This window comes from Bos grunniens, chromosome X, assembly GCF_055505025.1.
Source record: "Bos grunniens cultivar Pamir isolate PY7600 chromosome X, Bosgru_T2T1.0, whole genome shotgun sequence".
Classification (NCBI taxonomy): Eukaryota; Metazoa; Chordata; class Mammalia; order Artiodactyla; family Bovidae; genus Bos; species Bos grunniens.
Window position 1 is genome coordinate 88422957 of NC_141194.1, and position 21007 is coordinate 88443963.

Consider the following 21007-nt stretch of genomic DNA (forward strand, 5'->3'; position numbering starts at 1 on the left):
CCTTTTTCTATACATGGAAAGGGCCAAGAAACAATGATATACCCTGATAGCAGCGAACACATCTAGCACCTTGATCTTGGTTTCTAGATACCATTACCATTAAAATGAACCAAGGCTTCTTAAAGAAATATCTGATCTCAGGTCTTACACAGGGAAACTACAGGATGAGTTTGGCACTTTTTATGCCAGAAAACAAAGATTATTCAAAAACTAATGAGATAGTCAGGACACGAGATGGTGCTTTAATGGGCTTCTACTGGCCAAATCAGGTTTCAACATTAAAAAAGAATAATGGCAGTGATGTATTATAATACACTGAAGGAGAAAAACCTCATGAGACTACAGTGAAATTCCCAAAAAGACAGAGACAGAGAGAGAAATGGGAGATGCAGTGAAGAATCTTTATAGAAGCATGGAAGCTAATAATTATAGAAGGAATGATTGTACAGCTAATAATTGTAGAAGAAATAGAGAACGACCATTTAAAACATTTTCAAACGAATACTTTCATTAAGGTTTCCATGATGTTGAATACCCTACCTCATTTATATTTAAACTGTCAGTCATTTCTTGGCCAAAAATATATATATATATACAGATAGGAAATGGATCAAATATGGATTACAAGTTACTGAGTGATTTTTAACTTTATTTAGGTATAGTTTATATACTCAATTTATATGCAGTCATTTTAATTGTACAATTTAATGAGAAAGTTACCATTTTGTAGCCCTGGCTTATCGATTGATTCTGGCAAGGGTCATCGAGGAATGCTAAAACCACTTAGTAATGCTAAAACTCTACCCATTATTTAAAAATTACAAAGGAGAAAATGTACCTTTGCAACAGTGCTATCTGACAAGTACCACTTTCATCAAGTGATCAAATTTAATATCACTAGTATTGCAATGAATTGACATTGTGTGCGTCTTGATCTGACGTGAGAAGTGCATAATATCCCATATGTAATATTCTTATTAAAAATGTTTAACCTGAATCTAATGATAAGAAGATAATCAGACATTCTATGGATAATATATTCTGAAAGATAATTGACTTCAACTCTTGAAAAATCAGTCATGGGTATCTAGAAAATTCAAAACAAAAAAAAATTAAGGGGATTGTTATAGATTAAAAGAGATATAACAATCAAGTCTACCATGTTAACTTTGATTAGATACTGGATCAAAGCCAAGAAGACATTATTTAGAACATTTAGGGAAACTGAGTATGAACTGCACATTAAATATTAAGGGATTTTTTATTTTCCTATGTATGTTATTATGGTTATGCAAGAAAATATTTTTACTCTTAGAAGCTGCATGCTACATTTAGAGAATAAAATTAGCTGCATGCTAATTTTATTTCAAGTGGTTCAACCAAAATCATTTGTGAAGAGAAAAAGATGGAGAAATTTGTGGCAAAATGGTAACAGTGGGTTAACCTAGGGAAAAGGTATTTAAATTTGTGACTTTTACTACTCTCTCAGCTTTTCAATAGATTTAAAATAAAAACTGGTTGGAAATGATTGTCATAGACCTTTGCCTAAATATGGAATATATTGAGATGTCAGTAATTGAGACAAATGGGAGCTAGTTAACCAATTTACTATTGGTAAAATAAATAGCTAGTTAACTATTTTTAAAGATGTGGTATGAAAATAATACAGATCTTCTTTGGCTTTATATATTCCTCATTCTCTGCATTACTAGAGGTCATCAACCATGAACTTCTGTTTCTTTCCCTTCCAAATATACCTATATCATCATCATCCATGTTTACTTCCTTCTTTCCTGTGTTAAAAGAAAAAATGTCCTATTTTATTCTAAACTATGGTTTGAATCATCAGAGGGAGGTTAAATTCTATATTGCTTTAGTTTGTGGTTCAGCTGGTAAAGAATCCACCTGCAATGTGGAGACCTGGGTTCAATCCCTGGGTTGGGAAGATCCACCAGAGAAGGGAAAGGCTACCCACTCCAGTATTCTGGCCTGGAGAATTCCATGGAGTGTACAGTCCATGGGGTCGCAAAGAGTAGGATACGACTGAGCGATTTTCGCTTTAGTATTAATTACCTGATGGGGAGAGGTTTCTGAATCAGATAGATATGGATTCAAGTCAAGGGATGTGTGTGTGTGCATTCTCAGTCGTGTCCAGCTCTTTGTGACCCTATGGACTGTAACCTGCCGGGCTCCTCTGTCCATGAGATTTTCCAGGCAAGAATACTGAAATGGGTTGCTATTTCCTACTCCAGGGGAATCTTCCCAACCCAGGGATTGAACCCCCATCTCTTGCATCTCCTGCATTGGTAGGCAGATTCTTTACCACTATGCCACCTGGAAGCCCTCAAGTCAAGGTATTACCACTTAAAAGTTGTGTGACCTTAATTGTAACTCAGTTTCTCTGAGTCCGTTTCCTCATTTTAAAAATGAGTAATATTTACCTTTTAGGGCTTTTGTAAGGATTAAAAGAAGCAACATTGACGTTTCCTTAAGCAGTGCCTGTTCTATGATTGGTGGTCGGTAAATGATAGCGGCAGAACTGGTTGTCAGAGTTTGCTGTGGGTGGAGATGGGTTGGGGGAGAAAGACAAAAAGGGTCATATGGTTCAAAAGGTAGCTATTAAATTGAGTCTAGAGAAGTCAGTTCCACACATTATCATTGAAAACCACTTACCTAGAGAAGTGGTTAAGAACAGCTGTGATGTGGAAGCCTGTTGGTGGCTAGAGAACACTGAGGAATGAGATCACACAAAGTTTGACTCAGTTGTATTCCTGTCTGTTGCATATTTTCCTACAGTGAACAATGCTTGGATAGAGTTGGGGGGATGTCAAAATGTAATTAGGTAAAGAAAGATTATAATGATTTTTTTTTCTCTTGGCTGGGATCCTCTTTGTCATAAATGAAATCTCAAGGCTCTCAGCCACTGTTTTCCTACTAATAAAATTAAGGTTGTTAGTGCTACCAAGAACGTACTGTATTATGTAAATGAAGGTAATGTGGTTCAGAGAGGTTAAACGACTTCCCTAAGAACACACAGTTAATTAGTGGCAGAGCTCAGACCAGAATAATAATCAGAATAGTATTCTTTCTACTGGTATGCTCTTAAAACAATTCTAATGTGGGCATCACTGGATATAAAAACAAATCCCAATCATTTACTTAACAGTAGAGGACATGGGTTTTCAAAATATAATGGTAGTACTTGGGTAGGATGTAAATTCTAGTGGTCTGGGTAAAGCTTCAGTCAACACAGTAAAAAGGTAAGACAATAGAGAGTAACGATTACTTGGAGTTACTTTTCTGCTAAAATTGAGTTGAGCTGAAGAGGCAACGAGAGCTCATACAGGTTCTCAAATGAGATGGAGAGGCCATGATAATGGGAAAAAGCCTAGAGATTCTTGATACTGTGGGACCCTTTTTTCTGTTCCCACAAGAAACCTTTCTTTTTCTTTTTTTTTTTTTTTTCCAATTTTATTTTATTTTTAAACTTTACATAATTGTATTAGTTTTGCCAAATATCAAAATGAATCATATCAGGAAAAGACTTGATCAGGGAATGGAGAGTGGCAGGATTTAATTATGCTAAGAGGGTTTTTTTTTTTTTTTGGTGGTGGTGGTTTATTTTCCTTCTTAATAATTAATGGCATCATGTCTGCTGAAATGGTCTGTGGACTGAGAAATTTTAAGGTTAAACTTTTCAATGAATCTCTTTATTCACATCCAAATAACAGTTTTTTTAAAACCCAAAACATATGTTATTTTAACAATAGAAATTTTAATGGAATTTAGAAAGATGGTGACAATAACCCTGTATACGAGACAGCAAAAGAGACACTGATGTATAGAACAGTCTTTTGGACTCTGTGGGAGAGGGAGAGGGTGGGATGATTTGGGAGAATGGCATTGAAACATGTATAATATCATATATGAAACGAGTCGCCAGTCCAGGTTTGATGCACAATACTGGATGCTTGGGGCTGGTGCACTGGGACAACCCAGAGGGATGGTATGGGGAGGGAGGTGGGAGGAGGATTCAGGATGGGGAACACATGTATACCTGTGGCGGATTCATTTTGATATATGGCAAAACCAATACAATATTGTAAAGTAAAAAAATAAAATTAAATTAGAAATTTTAAAAATTGTAAAGAGAAATCTCTAACTGGCAGTTTTTTCTAAAAAAATATTTTAAAGCTGAAATCTATATTGAAACATTTCTGGGAAATATTTTTATGATTTGGTATCTTTAATGACAGTACAGAATTTTTTCCTGCTATGAAACATAACTGTTGTGCTATATATTTAACTTAAAAATCAGCTTATCTTTAAAAGTGATTTGAAAATCACACATTACACTTTATATATGTTAAAATATTATACTGTCCAGTCAACTTTTCAATATCCATGAGTAAGTAGAGAACTAGGCCCCTTTCTTCCTCTAAATTACATAGAACTTCACTGATGGAACCAAACCAGGAAGAGGTAAGTATAAGAGTTTTGAGTGAGAGAGTGGCTTCCCAGGTGGCTCAGTGGTAAAGAACCCACCTGCTCAGTGCAGAAGACACAGGTGACGCAAGTTTGATCCCTGGGTCAGGAAGATCCTTTGGATGAGGAAATGGCACCCACTCCAGTATTCTTGCCTGGAAAATCCCATGGACAGAGGAGCCTGGCAGGCTACAGTCTATGAGACGCAAATAGTCGGACACAACTGAGTGACTGAGCACACTGAACATATATGCTGCTATTGTTGTTCAGTTGCAAAGTAGTGTCTGACTCTTTGCAACCACATGAACTGCAGCATGCCAGGCTTCCCTGTCCTTCACTATCTCCTGGAATTTGCTCTAACTCATGCCCATTGAGTCGGTGATGCCATCCAATCATTTTGTCCTCTGTCGTCCCCTTCTCCTCTTGCCCTCAATCTTTCCCAGCATCAGGGTCTTTTCCAATGAGTTGGCTCTTCTCATCAGGTGGCCAGAGTATTGGAGGTTCAGCTTTAGCATCAGTCCTTCCACTGAATATTCAGGGTTGATTTCCTTTAGGTTTGACTGGTTTGATTTCCTTGCCATCCAGGAGACTCTAAAGAGTCTTCTCCAGCACCATAGTTTGAAAGCTTCAATTCTTCAGCACTCAGCCTTCTTTATGGTTCAACTCTCAGATCGTACAGGACTACTGGAAAAACCATAGATTTGACTAGATGGACCTTTGTCAGCAAAGGGATGTCTCTGCGTTTTAATACACTGTCTGGTTTTGTCATAACTTTTCTTCCAATTTTTTCAAATTTTATATTTATCTATTTTAGAAACATTTTCTATGTCTCTTTTCCCCATGATTAATATAGCTAACTGAAAATTAATAGTAACTATAGTCAAATACTGGTTCCCTCTCTTGTCTTTCTCTTTGTGCAAACTTATGTCATTATTTCAAGATTGGCTTGATGGCAGTGCTGCAGTCACACATCTGTCTTCTCAATTGGCAGTCACTGAAACTGCAGCAGCTCCAGCTCTGCTGGGACCACTTATGACAGGGTTGGCAATCAATCTGAGCCAACTTGTTATTCATTTTAAATGTATGAAGCTACTTCTTTTAGAGCAGGGAGGTAGGGCTGAAGGTTAGGTGTTTTGTATTTCTTCATTTAATCAACCTTGTCTTGTCTGTTAATATTTATCAAACACCATAATAAAGAGACAGGCAGTGGAAAATCTTATGCTTGTCATTATTTGAAAGTTCCTTGAGTATTTTGATGGCATTTGCTTCTTTCATGAAGTGTCCCAGAGCTTTATGATGATAATAAGTGACTAAAACATATTTTACCCATAATCATTGTAGTCTCTCATGGATTACCCCATAATTATTTAATAGTTGCTCACAACATTTAGATTACTATTTATGACAGAAAGAGAAGAATCCTTAGAGTAACTAAAATGCCATGAGTTTTGTGATATTTCTCCAATATAGTTTATTAGCACTGATCTGTGAACACCTTAATTATTTATTTTTGACATAAAACATATTTGGTCATCTAGCATGATTCTACTAACTTGCATAAAATACCCTCAGGATCATTTTAGAGAAGCAGCTTTTTGTGATATGTCATAATCATACTTCACTTTTACCCAGTGTTAGCAGTTATTGTTTGAGAGATTATTTTAAATTGGATTTTTCAGGTCAGGGCATGTTTTTATCTTTTTTAAAAAACTGAGGTATATTTGACATGGAGCATTATATTAGTTTCAGATGTACCACATGATTCAATATTTGTACACATTACCAAATGATCACCACGACGTCTAGTTAACATCCGTCTCCTTACATAATTACCAAAACATTTTTTTCTTGAGATGAAAACTTTTAAGATCTACTCTCTTAGCGACTTTCAAATATGCAATACAGTATTAGTAACTATCCTGGAGAAGGAAATGGCAACGCATTCCAGTATTCTTGCCTGGAAAATCCCATGAACAGAGAAGCCTGGTGGGCTACAGACCATGGGCTCGCAGAGTTGGATGTGACTGAGCACTCATGCATACACACATTAACTATAGTTACCGTGCTGTATTTTTAAAGAAGCTTTGGCCCAGATAAGAAATGGTTAAAAAAATTTTTATTAATTACTTTTAGCCCTTTCATATCTGAAGCGTATCTAATGCTGAGATACCAAAAGACACCTTTGAATTTCAATCAAAGTGTCTTTTTCCTATTTCATCTTCTAGAGCAGAATCTGATTTACAGACTGAGCTGGTTTCTTTTACCTCTTTTTCTGAAATTCCTTGGGAAATCTTTGTGACACATTGGTTGATCGATGAGATCATCTCTTGTGTTCTGGAGTATAATGTTCCACTTCAGATACTTCAGAGGTGAAAGCTCTTGATCTGTCAGAGATGTGGCAACAACACAAAGACTCATTTTAAAGGTCTCTTTAAGCTCAACAGACAGCTACTTACTTGCCTGTTCCCATTGCCTATTAATTGAAAGGTATTTTATATCTTTCCATTGTTTAATGAGCTACCCACTCATCTCTGTTCCCCATTACAGACAAAATAGATTTATTGTCACACGATTTCTCCTTGATCCTGAAGAATTTCTTGTAGGTTAGATTAGAGTACTAAGATTAAAAATGATCAAGTCTTTAGCTCCTGTTAGCAAAGAATGCATGATGGTTAACATTCTCAGAGCTCCTCTTCCCAAACTTCTTTTCTATATGTAAATCCAGATTTGAAATGCACTCAATACATCTGCAAAATTAGATTTCCACTAATCCTCCTTGTGTACATTTTGTGCCCAAGTGAATTTCCTCAAGCTGGAGCGTTTCCCCAGATGAATTATATGTAACATCATTTAAATCACTCCCGAATAGTAGAATTTATATTGTTTGTGAGATATACAGATTTTTGTCCAAAGCAATTTTCTTCCCGTTAGTGACTAAAAACTATAAATATACTGGAGCCTTGCTATAATGCAGTTTAGGGGCCCACACTCTATGGCTACCTCATCTATGAGGTACTTTATCTATATAGTACTTTATCTATAAAGTGGACTGATAGTATTTCACCAATGAAATTTCCCCAGTTGGAGTTTAGATAGGACTGCCCTATTTTGAGCACTTCACTATGTGAAGGAATAACAAATAATGTTATGTTGTGGTGCCAGTTAGTACATTTTATTTAAAATTTTCATAGCATTTGACATACAGATGCATTGTAATAGATAAAGCATTATTAGATGGGAGTCTGAAGATATGAGTCCTGTTACCAATTTTCATTACTTTTGGCTTTTGGGAAGCCACTGAGTATTCTGGAGTTTTTAGTTATTCTCTTCATCCTAAGCTATTGTGGGAACCAAATAAGGTAATATGCTTAGGCATTTTGCTCAAGTGCTATATAATGGAACGTGTTCTTTTAGATGCAAGTCAAAACCACAGAGTAGTGATTCTCAATACAAAGCACCTACTATGTGTCAAGGTGTTCTCTTAAATCGGTGTAGGAGATATAAATATCAATGGCATGCATCTCTGCCTTGAAAAGTTTCAAAGTGCAAGTGTGGGGTCAGTAAAGAAAGAGAAACCTATCTTCTGTTGGTTTCCTAGAAGAGCTAGAATTTGAAGTGAGACTTGAAGATTAAATAACATTTCAACAGGTCTGAGGACCACTTCAAGTGTAATAATTCTACTATCTTTCTCCCACCCTGGCCTCCAAGAATTCACAATACCTTTACCATCTTTTGTTTTTATTCCTTTCCTTGAAACATATTTTTTATTAATTTTGAGTAAGCAGTAGTGCTATATACAAGCAGACTGTGTTATCATCATCACCTTAATGTATCAATGATAAGATCAAGATGATAAGATCAACTCATGGCAGAGTTGAGAGCTTTGTACGTCCCTATAAACACTCTTCTTTCCATCAGGCCATAGTTAGCACTAAGAATTCAAGTGTGTTTATTCTGAGTGTTACTTTAGTTTCAATAACCTGGGAATCTTCTTAAAAGTACCAATGACAAGTAGGAGGATAGTGTTCTCTCTCTCTTTTTCTCCCTCCTTCCCTCTTTCTTCCTCTCTCCCTCCACCTCTCTTCCTCTTCCTACCTCCTTCTTTTTGAATGAGAAATAAACCTTAATTAGGTTAAGCTCCTGAGATTTCAAGTTTGCTTTTAAACAGCAGCCTAACCTAGTATATACTACAGTAACTAAAAACCTTTAAATGTGCCTTTGGCTTAGCAATCGTACAGCAGTGAAGAAACCCATATTGGAAGCTGAAAAGATGGCCAACCATCCTAAGCAGTGAGAATAAATTTGTTAAAGCAGTTTGTTGCCTCACAAAAATTTGGGGTCATATTATGTGCCTAATCAGCAGGCACTTCTAGAAGAAGTTGGGACTCAAAATCTTATTTGTGTGGCTTAGTCTTTTACACTAATGAAATTTTTACTGAGGTAATTGTGGATTCACATATAACATAAGAAATAATATAGGTAATAAAGAAATAATGTAGAGTTCCTATTTCTTGTTACCTAGTTTTCGCCAGTGGTAACATCTTACAAAACTGTAGTACTATATCACAACTGGGATATTAATATCAGTAAAATCTGTCTTGTTCAAATTTCCAGTTTTACTTGTGCGTGTGTGTGTTTAGTCATAAACAAGTTTATATCCACAACCATAGTCAAAAATGCAGAATAATTCTATCACCACAAGAATTCCTCATATTCCCCTTTTATTGCCACACCCACCTCTAATCCCCCTAATCGCTGCTCCCCAGTTCTTGGCAACCACTAATCTAGTCTCCCTTTCTAAAATTTTGCCATTTTATAATACTATATAAAATGAAATCATATAGCATGTAAAATTTCGGGGCTGGATTTTTATCATTCAGCTTAGTTCCCCAGAGATTCATCTAAATTGCTATGAATATTAATATCAATGATTTGATCCTTTTAGTTGCTCAGTACTTTTCCATGGTTTGGATGTACTACAATTTGCTTACACATTCACCTGTTATAGTACATCTTAGATGTTCTCAGTTTGGGGCTACTTATGAGTAAAGCTTCTATGAATGTTTATGTACAGAGTCTTATGTGAACATAAGTTTTTATTTCTCTGGGATAGATGCTCAAGAGTGCAGTTGCTAGGTCATGTGGTAGTTGAGTGTTTAATTTTATAACAAACTGTTACACTGTTTTCCAGAGAGACTGTACCATTTTTTACATGCCCACCAGTGATGTACAAGTGATCTAATTTGTCTGTGTCCTAAACATTTGGTACTTTCACTATTTTTTTTTCATTTTAGCCATTCTGATAGATGTGTAGTGATATCATTGAAATTTTAATTTGCATTTTCCTGATGACTAATGATGTTGAACATCTTTTTCATGGGCTTATTTGTCATGAGCATATCCTTTTTGATGAAATGTCAGTTTTCATCTTTTGTCCATTTTCTAATTGGATTTTTAAAAATTCATTGCAGTTGTTATTTGTAATGACATAGAACATATAGCAACCCAAATATCCATCAATAGGAGCATGCATAAATAAGTTGATGTTATATTTGTTCAGTGGGATATTGTACAAGTATTTAAAAATTCACATGAACAAACTTGACTTACATCAACATAGGTTAATTTTAAAAACATAATGTGTGAAATGTGCGAGTTGAAGAATTATGTGTAGAATATATCTATTGTATCAAATATAAAAGTCTTCTGAATCACATTGTGTAATTTTTATGAAGATATATATATTCAGCAAAATATAGTACCATTGCTGGCAATATTTAACCACAAATTCAAGTCTGTGATTATGGCAGGAAAGGTAAGAAGTATATGGTATGATTGTGGGAAGTTACACAAAGGGCATCGTTGCTAGCTGGAATCTCATTTTATTAAAAACAGGAAAAGAAATAAAGTTATCAGGGTAAGATAAAATAAACCTTTATGTGGCATATAGCCATATTTATTATATCATTATTTTTCTACTATGTGTCATTAAAATATTTTAAAATAAGAAAGCACTTTTTAAAAATAATAAATTAATACCAATATGTAACAATATATTTCAACTTTATATGTTTATTTATTTAGAACATTATGAAGCTTGATTAGATGATTAATTTGGTTACTGAGAATTATATATTGTTGGTTACTATTTTTTTAAACTTTTTATCTTGTATTGGGATATAGCTGATTAACAATGTTGTGATAGTTTCAGGTAAACAGCAAAGGGACTCAGCCATATATATACATGTATCCTGCTGCTGCTGCTGCTAATTCACTTCAGTCGTGTCTGACTGTGTGTGACCCCATAGACGGAAGCCCACCAGGCTCCCCCGTCCCTGGGATTCTCCAGGCAAGAACACTGGAGTGGGTTGCCATTTCCTTCTCCAATGCATGAAAGTGAAAAGTGAAAGGGAAGTCGCTCAGTTGTGTCTGACTCTTAGCAACCCCATGGACTGCAGCCTACCAGGCTCCTCCCTCCATGGGATTTTCCAGGCAAGAGTACTGGAGTGGGGTGCCATTGCCTTCTCTGATATATGTATCCATTCTCCCCCAAATCCCCTTCCCATCCAGGCTGCCATATAACATTGAGCAAAGTTCCATGTGCTATACAGTAGGTCCTTGTTGGTTATCCCTAACTGGATTTTTTAACTGTTGTTTTGAGAGGTTATTGTGTATTCCAGCTACTACTAGTCGTTTGCTAGCTATGTGGTTTGCAGATATTTTCTCCTACTCTGTAGCTTGTCTATTCTTAACAGAGTTGTTCATAGGACAAAAATTTTACAATTAAGTCCAGTTTATCAGTTTTTCCTTTTATGAATCATGCTTTTGGTGTCAAGTCTAAGAGCTTTTTGTGTAGTCCTATATCCCACCCCCCCATTTTCTACTGTTTTTTTCCTACAAGTTTTATTGTTTTATATTTTACCTTTAAGGCTATGATCCTTTTTGAGTTAATTTTTGTATAAGATGAGAGGTTTAGATCAACTTTTTTTCCCTTTATGGAAAATTTTCCCTTATCAAATTGTTTCCTAGAATCACTGTTCCATAGATCTATGTCTTTCCCTCCACCAATGCCACACTCTCTTCATTAATGTAGCTATATACTAAGCCTTAATATCTTGGAGACTGATATCTCCCACTTTATTTTTCTCCATCAAGGTTGTTTTTGCTATTTTAATTTCTTTGCATTTCTATAAAAGTTTGCTGGGCTGTGATTTGATAGGGATTACATTAAATTTATATCATTATGAGCTACCAGGGGCTTCCTTGGTGGCTCAGATGGTAAAGAACCGCCTGCAATGCAGGAGACCCGAGTTCTTTCCCTGGGTTGGGAAGATCCCCTGGAGGAGGGCATGAAAACCCACTCTAGTATTCTTGCCTGGAGAATCTCCATGGACAGAGGAGCCTGGTGGGCTACAGTCCATAGGGTCACAAAGAGTCAGGGACAACTGAGCAACTAAGCACACACACATTAAATTTATAGATCAGTTTGAGGGGAAATGGACATCTTTCCCATGTAGAGTCTTCTCATGCATGAACATAGTATGTCTAAATATTTATTTAGGTCTTCTGTGATTTCTTTTATCAGCATTTTATAATTTTCAGCACTCACATCATATATATGTTTTGGTTTTGTTAGACTTACACTTAAGTGTTTCATTTTATTTGTAGTGATTATAAATGATATTGTGTTTTAAATTCTGGTTTCCACAGGTTCATTTTTACTACATAAAATCACAATTTTTAATGTTGATCTTGTATGCTTGCTGAATTCACTTCTTAGATCTAAGAGTTTGATTTGGGGAGTTTTGTTTTTTGTTTTTGATTCTTTGGGATTTCTACAGAGGTAGTTACATCATCTGCAAAAGGACGGTTTTCTTTCTTTCTTCCAATTGGTATGCTATTTCTTTCTTTTTGTTACATTGCACTGGCTAGAGCTTCAGTACCATGTTGAATAAGAGTGATGAGAGCAAACATTTTTGCCTTGCCTCTGAGTTTAGTCTTTCACTAGAAGTATATGATTTTAGCTATATGTTTTTTAATAGATGCTTTTTATTTTTTTTTCATGTTTTAACTCTGATTTAATACCCTTTTAATATAGAGTTTGATCTGAAGGTAAAGATCACAAATCAGTTTCCACAAAATTAAATTCTAAAATACTGGTTCAATTCTTCTAAATCAATCTTTTGTTCTTGTGTTCTAATAGATGCTTTTTAAATCAAATTGAGTTAATTCCACTCTTTTCCTGACTTCTTTTTAATCACTAATTTTTATCATTCATGAATATTGGATTTTGTCAATGCTTTTTCTACACCAATTGATATAATCATATGATTTTTCTTCTTTAACTTATTGATATGGTGGATTACATTGACACATTCTTTAAAAATATTTATTTGGCTGTATCAGATCTCAGTTGCAGTACACAGGATCTCTGTTGGGGTCCAGAACATGCAGGTTCAGCAGTTGCCGTGTGTGGGCTTGGCTGCCTCTGCAACATGTAGGGTCTTAGTTCCCTGACCAGAGATCAAACTTGCATCCTTACATTGCAAGGCAGATTCTTAACCACTGAACAACTGGGGAAGTCCCTACATTGACATGGTTTTAAACATCAAATGAATCAGCCTTACATTTACGGAATAAATTCTACTTGGTCCTAGTTTTTAGTTCCTTTTTTATATTATTGGATTTGGTTTGCTAGAATTTCTTGAGGATCTTTAAGTGTTTGAGAGATTTAAAAAATTTTATTTTACATTGGAATATATTTGGAATATAACATTGGAATATTACATTGGAATATAACATTTACAATGTTGTATTAGGTTCGGGTGTACAGCAAAGTGATTCAGTTATATATATCCATATATCCATTCTTCTTCAGATTATTTTCCCATATAGGTTACTACAGAGTATTGAGTAGAGTTCCCTGTGTTATACATAGGTCTTTGTTGATGATCTGTCTTTTATATAGTAGTGTGTATATCTTAATCCCAACCTCTTAATTTATCCCCCTCCATCTCTCTGCTGCGGAGAAGGCAATGGCACCCCACTCCAGTACTCTTGCTTGGAAAATCCCGTGGACGGAGGAGCCTGGTAGGCTGAAGTCCATGGGGTCGCTAAGAGTCAGACGAGACTGAGCGACTTCACTTTCACCTTTCACTTTCATGCATTGGAGAAGGAAATGGCAACCCACTCCAGTGTTCTTGCCTGGAGAATCCCAGGGACGGGGGAGCCTGGTGGGCTGCCGTCTATGGGGTCGCACAGAGTCAGATACGACTGAAGTGGCTTAGCAGCAGCAGCAGCAGAGAGATGTTGATCTGTAGTTTTCTCCTTTTTTATACTGTCATTTCTAGTTTTGTTATTAGGGTAATACTGGCTTCTATTTTTAGAAGCATTTATGAGCTGTTCTTGATTCTTCTTTAGGTATTTAGTATAATTCTCCAGTGAAACCATCTGGGCCTGGATATTTCTTTTGGGAAAGCTTTTTACATACAAAGTCAATTTATTTAATGCTTCTAGGTCTATTCAGATTAGCTTGGTTGAATTTTCATAATCTGTGGTTATTATAATTTGTGGTACACTTCTGCTAGGTCATTTAATTTATAAGCATAAAGTTGTTCATAGGATTTTTATCCTTTTATTGGCTGCAGGGTCTGTAGTGATATACCCTGTTTTATTTCTATATTGGTGATTTGTGTTCTCTAATTTATTTTTCTCTATTTTGGTAAAGGTTTATCAATTTTACTGATATTTTTTTGTGAAGAATTAAGCTGCTTGTTTCATTGCTTTTACTCAGTAGTGTTCCTGGTTTCAATTTCATTGATAACTGGTCTTATCTTCATTATTTCCTTCCTTTTGCTTGCTTTGGGTTCATTTTGCTCTTTTTCAGTTTTCTGGAATTAGGAAGTTAGATTTTTATTTGCAACCTCTCCTTGTTACTAAAAGAATTCTCTTCTAAGGCTTTCCTGATAATCAGCATTTTTGAAACCTCAGTTGTCATCTCTAACCATCAGTTTCACTAATGTTTCTCTGACTATCTGTTCTGAAGCTTCATGTTAACAAATATCTGCACATAAGATATCCCATGGCACCTCAAATTAAACTTATATAAAACTAAATTCATTATCTCCACTCTCTCCTGGGCCTCCCAGGTCTGTAACTCCTTCTACTTTTCTTTTTTTTCAGTTGATTGCTGCTATTTATTCAGGACTTAAGGTAGGCTGAATAAATTTCATTCAGTTGAATCAGTTCAGTTGCTCAGTCATGTCCTACTCTTTACGACCCCATGGACTGCAGTGTGCCACTCTTCCCTGTCCATTGCCAACTCTCTGAGCTTGCTCAAACTCATGTCCATTGAGTCAATGATGCCATCCAGCCATCTCATCCTCTGTCGTCCCCTTCTCCTCCCACCTTCAATCTTTCCCAGCATCAGGGTCTTTTCCAGTGAGTCAGTTCTTTACATCATGTGGCCAAAGTATTGAAGTTTCAGCTTCAGCATCAGTCCTTCCAATGAACACCCAGGACTGATATCCTTTAGGATGGACTGGTTAGATCTCCTTGTAGTCCAAGGGACTCTCAAGAGTCTTCTCCAACACCACACTTAAAAGCATCTATTCTTTGGTGCTCAGCTGTCTTTATAGTCCAACTCTCACATCCATCCATGACTACTGGAAAAACCATAGCTTCAACTAGATGGACCTTTGTTGGCAAAGTCATGTCTCTGCTTTTTAATATGCTGTCTAGGTTGGTCATAGCTTTTCTTCCAAGGGGCAAGTGTCTTTAATTTCATGGCTGCAGTCACCATCTGCAGTGATTTTGGAGCCCCCCAAAATAAAGTCTCTGACTGTTTCCATTGTTTCCCCACCTATTTACCATGAAGTGATGGGACTCTACGCCATGATCTTAGTTTTCTGAATGTTGAGCTTTAAGCCAACTTTTTCACTCTCCTCTTTCACTTTCATCAAGAGGCCATTTAGTTCTTCTTCACTTTCTGCCATCAGGGTGGTGTCATCTGCATATCTGAGGTTATTGATATTTCTCCCGGCAATCTTGATTCCAGCTTGTGCTTCATCCAGCCCAGTATTTCTCATGATGTACTCTGTATATAAGTTAAATAAGCACGGTGTCAATATACAGCCTTGACGTACTCCTTTCCCAATTTGGAACCAGTCTGTTGTTCCATGTCCAGTTCTAACTGTTAGTTCTTCACCTGCATACAGATTTCTCAGGAGGCAGGTTAGGTGGTCTAGTATTCCCATCTCTTTAAGAATTTTCCACAGTTTATTGTGATCCACACAGTCAAAGGCTTTGGCATAATCAATAAAGCAGAAGTAGATGTTTTTCTGGAACTATCTTGTTTTTTTGGTGATCCAACAGATGTTGGCAATTTGATCTCTGGCTCTTCTGCCTTTTCTAAATCCAGCTTGAACATCTCGAAGTTCATGGTTCACATACTGTTGAAGCCTGGCTTTGAGAATTTTGAGCATTACTTTGCTAGCGTGTGAGATGAGTGCAATTGTGCGGTAGTTTGAACACTCTTTGGCATTGCCTTTCTTTGGGATTGGAATGAAAACTGACCTTTTCCAGTCCTATGGGCACTGCTGAGTTTTCCAAATTTGCTGGCATATTGAGTGCAGCACTTTCACAGCATCATTGTTTAGAATTTGAAATAGGTCAACTGGTTTCCATCACCTCCACTAGCTTTGTTCATAGTGATGCTTCCTAAGACTCACTTGACTTCACATTCCAGGATGTGTGGCTCTTGGTGAGTGATCACGCTGTCATAGTTATCTGGGTCATGGAGATCTTTTTTGTATAGTTTTTCTGTGTATTCTTGCCACCTCTTCTTAATATCTTCTGCTTCTGTTAGGTCCATACCATTTCTCTCCTTTATTGTGCCCATCTTTGCATAAAATGTTCCCTTGGTACCTCTAATTCTCTTGAAGAGATCTCTAGTCTTTCCCATTCTATTTTTCCTCTATATCTTTGCATTGATAACTGAGGAAGGCTTTCTCATCTCTCCTTGCTATTCTTTGGAACTCTGCATTCAAATGGGTATATCTTTCATTTTCTCCTTTGCCTTTAGTGTCTCTTCTTTTCTCAGCTATTTGTAAGGCCTTCTCAGACAACCATTTTGCCATTTTGCATTTCTTTTTCTTGGGGATGGTCTTGATCACTGCCTCCTGTATAATGTCATGAATGTCCATCCATAGTTCTTCAGGTACTCCGTTTATCAGATCTAACTCCTTGAATCTATCTATCACTTCTACTGTATAATCATGAGGGATATGATTTAGGTCATACCTGGATGGTCCAGTGGTCTTACCCACTTTCTTCAATTTAAGTCTGAATTTGACAATAAGGAGTTCATGATCTGAGCCACACTCAGCTCCCAGTCTTGTTTTTCCTGACTGTATAGAGCTTCATGTTTGGCTGAAGAGAATATAATCAATCTGATTTCCTTATTGACCATCTGGTGATGTCCATGTGTGGATTCATCTCTTTTGTTGTTGGAAGACAGTGTTTTTTATGACCAATGAATTCTCTTGGCAAAACTGTGTTTGCCTTTGCCCTGCTTCATTTTGTACTCCAAGCCCAAATTTTCTTGTTACTCCAGGTATCTCTTGACTTCCTACTTTTGCATTCCAGTCCCGTATAATGAAAAGGACATCCTTTTTTGGTTTAGTTCTAGAAGGTCTTGTAGGTCTTCATAGAACCATTCAGCTTCAGCTTCTTCAATATTACTGGTTAGGGCATAGACTTGGATTTAGTATTGATATTCAGCAATGAGTAAACCTATGTTTCTTGTGTCTCCTGCACTGGCAGGCAGATTCTTTACTGCTCAGCCACCAGGGAAGCCCATTGATGATTATACTTTTTAAATAGCTCTTGAATCTTTTCTTTTAAGTAGATTTCTGTTACTGCCTTATTTAGGGTCTTCTTCATCTCCTACATTAAAAATAGAGCAGTTTTATTAGGTTTATGAAAAATATCAGCCCTTTGTCCACATCACATTTCCCATTCCCTGGAAACATATTCATTGTTTTAGCTGTTTTTTAAAAAAGAAACATTTCTACATCTGTAAAAACTGTATATACTATTACTTTGTAGTTTTTCCATTTTAGGCCTTCTTTTTACCACACCCATTTCTTTCTCTCTATCCATGTGTAATATATTATTAATAAAATATGAATGCAATATACAATTTTATATATATATATATAATTATGCAATACATATAATATATGTGGGGCTTCCCTGGTGGCTCTAATGGTAAAGAATCTGTCTGCAATGCAGGATACCCCAGTTCAATTCCTGGGTTGGGAAGATGGCAACCCACTAGAGTATTCTTGCCTGGAGAATTCCATGGACAGAGGATCCTGGTGGGCTGCAATCCAGGTGGTCACAAAGAGTCAGACACGACTGAGCGACTAACACCACCTTTCATAATATGTATACCACCATGGGTATATGGCGTTTATATTTTATATATACACACACACACACACACACACACATATATATATATCCCCTCCCGCCCCCCCCATCCCACCTTTCTGCTACTGCTACTACTGCTAAGTCACTTCCGTCATGTCCCACCTTTCTAGATGATCACAAAGTACCAGGCTGGGCTCCCTGTGTTATACAGCAGCTTCCCACTAGTTACCTGTTTTACACATGATAGTATACACATGTAAATGCTAGTTTCTCAGTTGATCTTACCTTCTCCTCCTTCCCCCACTGTGTCCACATGTCTGTTCTCTATGTCTCCATCTCTATTTCTGGCCTGCAAATAGGTTCGTCAGTAGTATTTTTCTAGATTCCATATGTATACATTAATATATGGTATTTGTTTTTCTAACTTACTTCGCTCTGTATTACAGGGTCTAAGTTCATCCACCTCACTACGACTGATTCACATTCATTCCTTTTTATGACTGAGTAATATTCCATTGTATATATGTACCACATCTTCTTTATCCATTCATCTGTCAATGAACTTCTGGGTTGCTTCCGTGTCCTAACTGTTGTAAATAGTTCAGCACCGCTTTAAATTACCTTTTCCTGCTAATTCCAAATCCTTTCTAGGGTTCAGATGTTACAGTTCTCAAAATTTTGTTCTTGTCTACTTTATTACATCTTTGTCCTTGTGGTTTTGTGCTTTTATGTTTTTCTTCTTTTTTTTTTAATCTCCTTACTGCCATTTCACAAGTGTTTTGGAATGCAGCAGCAATAAATGCATGTTTACGTCTTTAATTAGTCTTTTATTGGTCTCATTTTCCCAGTGTTACCCCAATCCGATTCACTTTTACACAACTGCCAGATTGATTTTGATATAATGATACTCTCTGCTAATCATGTCTTCAGTACTTCCCATTGCTCTATATTTTTTATTTGCATAATATACAGAGTGCCATGTATAATCTAGCCCCTACCTATTTTTCAGCCTCATCTTTTGTTTGCAGCATTACTTTTCCAAATTGAAGTAGAGTTTATTTACAATATTGTGTTAGTTTCAGGAATACAGCATATGATTCAGCTATCTTGCAGGTTATGTTCCATTATAGGTTATTACAAAATATTGAGTATGGTTTCCTGTGCTATGCAGTAAATCCTCGCTGCTTAACTGTTTTATGTATAGTGGATTGTATCTGTTAGTCTCATACCCATAATTTGTCCCTCCTTTCCTTTCCACTTTGGTAACCATAAGTTTGTTTTCTGTGTTTGTGAGTAATATTTATGGTTTTGCAAACACTCAGTTTTTGTTTATCCATATTTTTAGATATTTAGTTGATTCTCCCAGCATACCCCACCCCATCATTGTCTGCCTGGTAATTGCTCCCATGTCAGATCATCTCTTCTATGAAGCCTTCCTTGACTCCTGTTTTTAATAGCTTGTTCTATATACAATAATGTCAGCATTTATCATACACTGTTGTAGTTATTTATTCACATATTTACCTTCATTACTGGGATTTGAGCTTCTTGATGATAGAGGTTATATTTAGTTATTTCTCTATCTTCAGAACTTAGCATTGTCTGAGATGAACTTGAGCTTCCCTGGTAGCTCAGACAGTAAAGCGTCTGCCTGCAGTGCAGGAGACCTGGGTTCAATCCTTGGGTCAGGAAGATCCCCCTGAAGAAGGAAATGGCAAGCCATCCCAGTACTCTTGCCTGGAAAATTCCATGGATGGAGGAGCCTGGTAGGCTACAGTCCATGGGATCGCAAAGAGTCAGACATGACTGAGCAACTTCACTGGTTCACTGGAGATGAACTTGCGGGCCAGTATATATGTTTTTAATTTATTTGTCCCCTGGTATTTACACTGCACACTGTACTCAGTCTTTGATCGTAAAACAGATACAGAGGTAACAGACATGTGTACATGAATATTATTCCATGTTATTAAATAGTCTACATTTTAATGGTTGTTAAATTTTACATTATAAGGATACACTATTATTTAACTAGTACCTGTTGTTACATATTAGTTAATGTTTCTAGCTTTTTGCTTTTTTAAATTGTGCTTCAGTGAGCCCCAATGTAGGTAAATTTTAGGATATATCCATGGTTATTGGACGTAGATAAAGTTCTTAGAAGTTAAAATGCTGAATTAGGAGTAATATTTGTTTTAAAGGCTTTTGATTTAGGGTTCTTTCCAAGTAAGGTGCCCTAATTATATTTTCAACACCAATTCATTGTTGTTGTTCAGTCACTAAGTCGAGTCCTACTCTTTGTGACCCCATGAACTGCAGCATGCCAGGCTTCCCTGTCCTTCACTATCTCCCAGAATTTGCTCAAACTCATATCCACTGAATCAATGATACTATTCAACTGTCTCATCCTCTGTTGTCCACTTCTCCTCCTGCCTTCAAACTCTCCCAGCATCAGGGTCTTTTCCAGTGAGTCAGTTCTTCACATCAGGTGGCCAAAGTAATGGAGCTTCAGCTTCAGCATTAGTCCTTCCAATAAATATTCAGGGTTGAATTCCTTTAGGATTGACTGGTTTTATTGCCTTGCTGTCCAAGGGACTCTCTCAATAGTCTTCTCCAGCATCATAATTCAAAAGCATCAATTCTTTGGTGCTCAGCCTTGTTTGTGGTCCAACTCTCACATCCATACAATTCATTAGGTACCCATTTTTCTGCACCTGAAAGCATCATCACTACCACCATCATCATTGTTATCATTCCTTGCTCAAAGTTATAGATGAAAATAATATTTCCCTTGTTTAATTTACATTCCTGTCATTAATGAGGTTGAGTCTTTTAAAAATGTTTATAAACAATTTCCTAGGAAACTTCATTTCCTAAGTTGCCTATTTGTGTCTTTTGATCATTTTTTGTCAGATTATTTTTTCCTTTAATACCTCAATTGTTTTTCTAAAAGGAGAATAAGAGGTATACTATAGTAATGTTTATGAGAATACTTTGCTTCTGTTGATAGTGAATTTAATAGCATCTATGACACACCCTTATGGCAGAAAGTGAAGAGGAACTAAAAAGCCTCTTGATGAAAGTGAAA

General features: G+C 36.4%; 1 protein-coding gene across 15 annotated transcripts in view; it reads left to right on the forward strand.

Annotated features, from left to right (window-relative positions):
• Positions 1 to 21007, forward strand: part of NUP62CL (nucleoporin 62 C-terminal like) — a 102269-nt gene that overhangs the window by 76544 nt on the left and 4718 nt on the right. The window lies entirely within an intron of this gene.